This window comes from Mya arenaria, chromosome 10 (genome assembly GCF_026914265.1).
Source record: "Mya arenaria isolate MELC-2E11 chromosome 10, ASM2691426v1".
NCBI classification, from domain to species: domain Eukaryota; kingdom Metazoa; phylum Mollusca; class Bivalvia; order Myida; family Myidae; genus Mya; species Mya arenaria.
The window spans coordinates 35,238,044-35,244,192 of record NC_069131.1 but is presented as its reverse complement, the minus strand read 5'-3'; the positions used below and the strand labels follow the sequence as shown (position 1 = coordinate 35,244,192).

Sequence of the window (6,149 nt, the reverse complement as noted above, 5' to 3'; positions counted from 1 at the left end):
AAAACAAAATAACCCTTAAAAGACGTGATATCGTAGGAACTTATTGACGTATGCAGTAAATACAAATTACTGCGCGTCATGACGTCAGTAAACCTCAACGCACGCGCAATTTGGTGAAATGAACAAAAATGCGCTATTTATGTTTTTTTCTTCACAAAACAATGTGATTTTAAGTATGCTAGAAAAAAATATCTATCATGTGTGTCCGTTCCGGATATAAAAATCCGACCCTCGGGCACGCTGCGTTGCCGGTAACTCGGCAAGCCTCGTTACCTGGCAACGCAGGTGCCCTCGGGTCGGATTTTTCTATCCGGAACGAAAACACATGACAGATATTATTATTATAGCTTCCGAGCAATTGCAAGCATCTAAAGTCGACATTGCTACCGCCAAAAAGACCCTAAAACTTAGTCAATACATTGACTATTGTTTGCTTAAAATACAGAGGACCAAATCATGTCCGAAAACAAAGTAGAAATCATATACATGCCATTGTATTATGAGGATGTTTTTAAAATATACAGAAAAATATGATTATTCATGAAAAACTTAATTGTTAAAAAAAGAACAGTTTAATATATACTCAAAAACAATATTGTATAAAACAACAACAAAATAAACAGTTTTGTTTATTACAACAAAAGCCAATTTATCATTTGTCCTTACTTCAAGAAAACTATTTATAATGCTTAACGCAATGCTAAACACATATTGTTGATACACAGGGCATTCCTGATATAACGTCAGTTAACTCTAAACACTATTACATTTAGTAAAAAAAAATAGATGTTAAAGATTCTTTGCATATGGCTAAACGATCAGATACATCACTATACGATTTGATCTAACATTATTGCTTTCAAAGAACCTCGAAAACTATCTATATAAATTTGCCAAAGTTTCCAATGTTCATTTTCAAGCATTTAAAGCTGCACTCTCACAGTTGGACAGTTTTGATTAAAATAAATGTCTCAGAATCAGCTTCAATACCTTCAATTCAGTCATGTAGGAGATGTCACATTAGAACAGATAAAGAAAACTTTCATTTTTCTTAAAGCATTAGTACCGTTGTTTTTTTTAGCCATAAAAAAATCAATTTTCGAACAAAGATATGAAAATATGAAAAACTGCGATATGATATTTTGTCAGCAGACTTATCTCACTGGTTTCCACACATTCACGCAAAAATAAGCTCATTCCAAGACAACAAATAAAAGAGTCGTCAAAACAGACAATCTGTAAGAGCGCAGCTTTAAGAACAAACATATTCGTGTTTTGTTTTGTTTTTAAGTTACCTTTATTCATTCCAAAGCTACGCATTTGTATGTTTTCGTTATTTTCTACATTCATGAAAAACCTTTATAATTCATTAAAACGCACTTTTGCATGTTTCCTATACCATCAAAATGCAATGGTTTAAAAGGACACTCTCATGCTTTTTTTGTAAAAAGGCGAAATAATGTGTGGCAAGTCACACGGAGTGTCAAAATAAAGATATTGACAGCTGGTACCCTTCTGCAAATGTTGACATATGCTCATATATTGTCCTTTATGTCCACGATTTTGAATAGCGTAAGTCAATAGATTCAACAAAAGGCTAAAGGGTTAAATTATCCTTATGTTGTTAATGAGTTTTAGTGGACGTGAGGCTATGTGTCAGTTTTAGAATGTTTCCTTCATTGTACGGGCGTGGCAGAATATTGCTTTATACTTATTATACAAGTGTTTTCAGATGCATTAGCGAACGAATTAATTGGTGTCCAAACATGAGCGAGCCCCTTTAAAATAAAAAAAATCCCTTTTTTTGAAAATATACATTTTTTACTAAATGAAGCACAAATCTGCAATAGTTGAACCAATTATATCATAACGTTTCCTCAAAAGTGAAGAAACATAACTATTAATTTGACATATATCTAACATGTTCTGAATATCCTGTCCTGTTAAACCACGTGTATTGATTCTCAATAAGTGATAAATTAGTTTGTCCAGTTAGTCAGTGTTATCAACCGAGAAGTTGTACACAGGACTATAAAAAAACTTTTAGTACTAAAGTATTGTATCAACAAGATATGTTCACAATTTTTTTTTGAAATACTACTTCTGTATACAAAGTATTTTCTTGCGGGATTTTAAATTCTTATCAAAATGAAATAATTAATAACTTACACGAAACGTTATCTTCTAGTATTCAACACATGTGATAAAATAATGATTAGAAATGGTTATATAGATAGTGACAATTCAGGACAAAGTGTTTTTAGAACGTTGTCTACATTGGTGATTCAAATATTTTAATCATCTTGCTTTTACACATACCAACATACATACGGCGTTTGCTTTCACATATCGCCACACAACGTGGCAACCTCACACCATCTTTTGCTCCAAGCAGCTTGGTGACAGTGCCGGTTTTCGGAGACACCAGGTTCACAGTGTTAACATACTGACCACACACGTACATACGACCTGCAGAGTCCACAGTAACATTACCTGAGTGGTAACGGGCATTTCCTTTCACCACACAAAGAGTTCGGCCCTCTTGGTTGAAAACATTTAAAGTTTCCTTCTTACGGTCACTGATGTATATGGTTTTGAGGTCAGGGCTAACTGCTAGGTAATCAGGGAACTGGAACTGGAACAGTTCATCAACACGGTTGTCCTTATCAAAAACCTGTAAGCATACAGGTATACATTTTGAACATATTTAATAGTGAACAAGCAACATACAACACATGTATTTAAGAACAATTCAAACATCATGGCCTCGCTTTACAATGCTCTTATGAATGAAATCGTTGTGAATTTGATTAATCGAACACTAAACTGAATAAATGTTTAATATCAACATATCCATTTAAGTACATGGAGAAAATCATTTAAACATATGTGTTACAATGAATATTTACATGATCATTGAGCTTATTTCTTTTTTTGTACGCAATAAAAATGTATTTATTATGGGTTTATCAAATTGTGAGATATGAAAAGGTAATAAAACTTGGAAGTGCACTTAAGTTGCAATTTGATTTCTATGACTGTGTGTGACATGAGCATATAGAAATGACACACACATAATTATAATCATTCACGTTAAGCTACTAACAAATATTGAAATAAATGTCGAAACATGATATATTATCAAAACTTATGCGTAATAAAAGCTTTAATCAGAAAAGTATAAAAAATATTGGATTAGGTAATGTATGCTCTTCGTACTCGTTACGAGTTACTAGTACCTCATACTAGTTTAGAATGAGAAATTGCTTTGTGATGCTTTACTCTCTTTCTCACGTTTTAAGTAATATTGTTCAAGTCTCAACTTCATAGCTACTTCGCTATTTATGCATATAATAATAATATTGCATTTGGCCTACCTACCCATAGATTTGCTAATTCGTTAATTGTTAAGACAATAATTTAATAAATTAGGTTAGAATGTTTTAACAAAGGATAAAAGTATTACCGTAATTCAACCAAAAATTCAAATCACCAAATAATTGCAATTTCTATCACTTAACACTATGGATTCTATAAATTTGATGAATAATTCACAAATTACCTTAAATTATCATAACATACTAACCCTAGCTAGTTCAATTAGTTGCATATTAAACTTATATTACAGCAATCCAATAAACTAACTATAATGTATTTGATCATGTAGCAATAACAGTAACTATATTGTTTAAGTCATGTTTTAAACAATCCTTATATGTTAATGATCTTCATATCAAGCCGAAATTATTTAAGTGATTGTAAACAAAGCACGTTTTAATCAAATAAATTAACTACAGATATTATGTTGAATATGAATCGGTCTTATCATTCTATTTAAATATACATGTAATCAGAAGGACTTTTGAAATATATCAATAAAAACGTAAAGTAAAATCGTCTACCTTGATCACGTTCCCATTTTGGTCTAGAATTTCTATTCCAGGAACAGGATGTTTGTAAGAAACAATTAAGTTGTCACCACAGGAAGCAATTCCATAGCATCCTTGCTTAACACTTATTTCATTTTTTAGATCCAAGGCTCCCATTCCAGAAACATGTAGAAACCATATTTCATTACTTGATGTTGTCACTGCCACAATATTACTGGGTACTGTCGTTATATCCCAAAGTTTCAATTTACAATCATACCAATATTTTTGTTTCCAAGTATCGATATGAAAACATCGCAAACACATGTTCTCGTTGTCCGCAGCAACCAGGTACATGTCGTTAACGACAGTCATCCCGTCAATGCTACCATACTCCTCGTATCCGTTTCTGTTCACTAATTGCATGTTACCCTTGCTCGGTAGAGTCGGTGTATAATCGAGCTTGCTAATAATAATAAAAATAATAATAACAAATTATTTAATATTCATGTACGAACGATGTTCAATATGTTAAAATTTATAATTTTGTCATAAGCAGTCGAAAATGTTAAAACTTTATATAGGCTTGTATGACAATATCCATCAAATGTTTCTGAGTTTTACCATGCCATAAAGGGTCTGATAAGTTCGATCTGGACCGGATTACCTAAGGAATTGTCATCTAAGGTTTCGTTGAAAGGAAAATCGGATCACTTAAGGCATTTTATATTCAAGTGAGTTTAAAATATTTTTGTTTCACAGTACAGATTATTTGGCATATTTTACCGACACAGGTGTCATTTTGTTGTTTCAGGATGACATGACAAATGTTGCTTACAAAATTGTACCATTTTGCTATTACCATACCTTGAGTTTGAGTGCACCGTTTGGTCATCGTCGGTGTTCATGTATTCATGTTTCATCTGTGTGTGGTTCATGAACCTTAAAATACTCGGATAAAAAGTTTCATGTTAAAACTTGACCTTGTTGGAGTTACAACCATTTAAATGAAAATACACACTTGCCCAGGTATCCATTTGTATAATATGTAAAGATAAATATAACTGATATGTGAACTTGAAAACATCTAATATAAATAAACATTTGTATTCGAACTTCTGTGAATTATTACAACCGAAACAAGATGTGTTTTGTTTTTATTTTACAGATGAAGTTTGATCAAAATATTTATGAAATTAGCTCACTGTTAACTATTAAATCCCCTTCAAGCGGAATATACATCGAAGTGTGACCTTGAACATTAAGGTAGGTACAAAAATTCCTTCTCATACTGCTGTATAATTTTGCGAACTTGGATACTATTTGAAATAAAATGTTGTTTTTTATAGTTGTTGTTGTTTTTCGTGTTTTGTTGTTCACTTAACTTTAGTTTGCATTGTTTGCGTGAAGTATGTATGTCATAAAAATACTTCTGTTACCAAACTTTAACATTATTTAAAGTTAATTAAATACATGTGTTGTCAGTTATATATACATAACTGGTGTTCAACTTGTCGTCTTCAAGTTATCATAATTTTTTGAAAATTATTTAACTGATATAGTATATTTTTTCTTGTCGTTACCCCAGATAATTTCTTTTTGATTTTCGTCTAAAAACAACACATTATTCCATGTTTAGACCATTTCTCTCTTTTTAAAGCTAAGTAATTATTTTGCCAGACAACAAACCTCTATAAATTATTTCATAACTTTCTTTAAATATTTTGCATTCGTTTCTGAAGTTGTGTGTAATTATCGATGATGCTTACTTATATCTTAATGTTTAACCTCGTATGTCTTTTTTAAAAAAAACCCCTACTTTGTAGGGTCTTTTTGTGATCCTTTTATGGTGTAATTACGAGCTTGGATATTGAAGACCATGTTGTTAATGTATAAAAATGACCAAATAACCAACAGAAGATGCAGCTGTGTACCAGTTGTTTGGCAATATTTCATCCGTTTCGTTTCGGAAATCGATTTCAAAAACATTTTTTTTGCCATTTTGACAATTTAATAGGCATGAATCCTCTTTTAATTAGTGATTTGAGATAATGCCAGCGACCCACTGTTTATACGTTCCCTTGTGTGGAATCTAGTCAACAATTATGGTTTCGTCAAATATTGCAAGCTCGTGTTGGTATAAGAAACCGAACGTGCGTTTGTACCAGACGCTCTGCAAATGATATTACGCAGCGAGAAGCCTAATTAATTTCGAAAAAATGATCTGAAACTGTGCAATTATAAAGTGAGAATAAAGACAGCATTTCGTTCAAATTCATT

The 6,149-nt window shown here is 31.8% G+C and overlaps 1 protein-coding gene across 1 annotated transcript in view; it reads right to left on the bottom strand.

Moving 5' to 3' along the window:
- Positions 1-418: 418 nt before the first annotated feature.
- LOC128205351 (uncharacterized) overlaps positions 419-6,149 on the bottom strand; it is a 73,815-nt gene continuing 68,084 nt past the window's right edge. Inside the window, exons 19-20 of the mRNA XM_052906923.1 lie at positions 3,903-4,335; positions 419-2,674 (exon numbers count right to left, since the gene is read on the bottom strand). The gene's annotated coding sequence lies outside the window, so the exon portion shown is untranslated. The remainder of the gene's footprint in view (positions 2,675-3,902; positions 4,336-6,149) is intronic.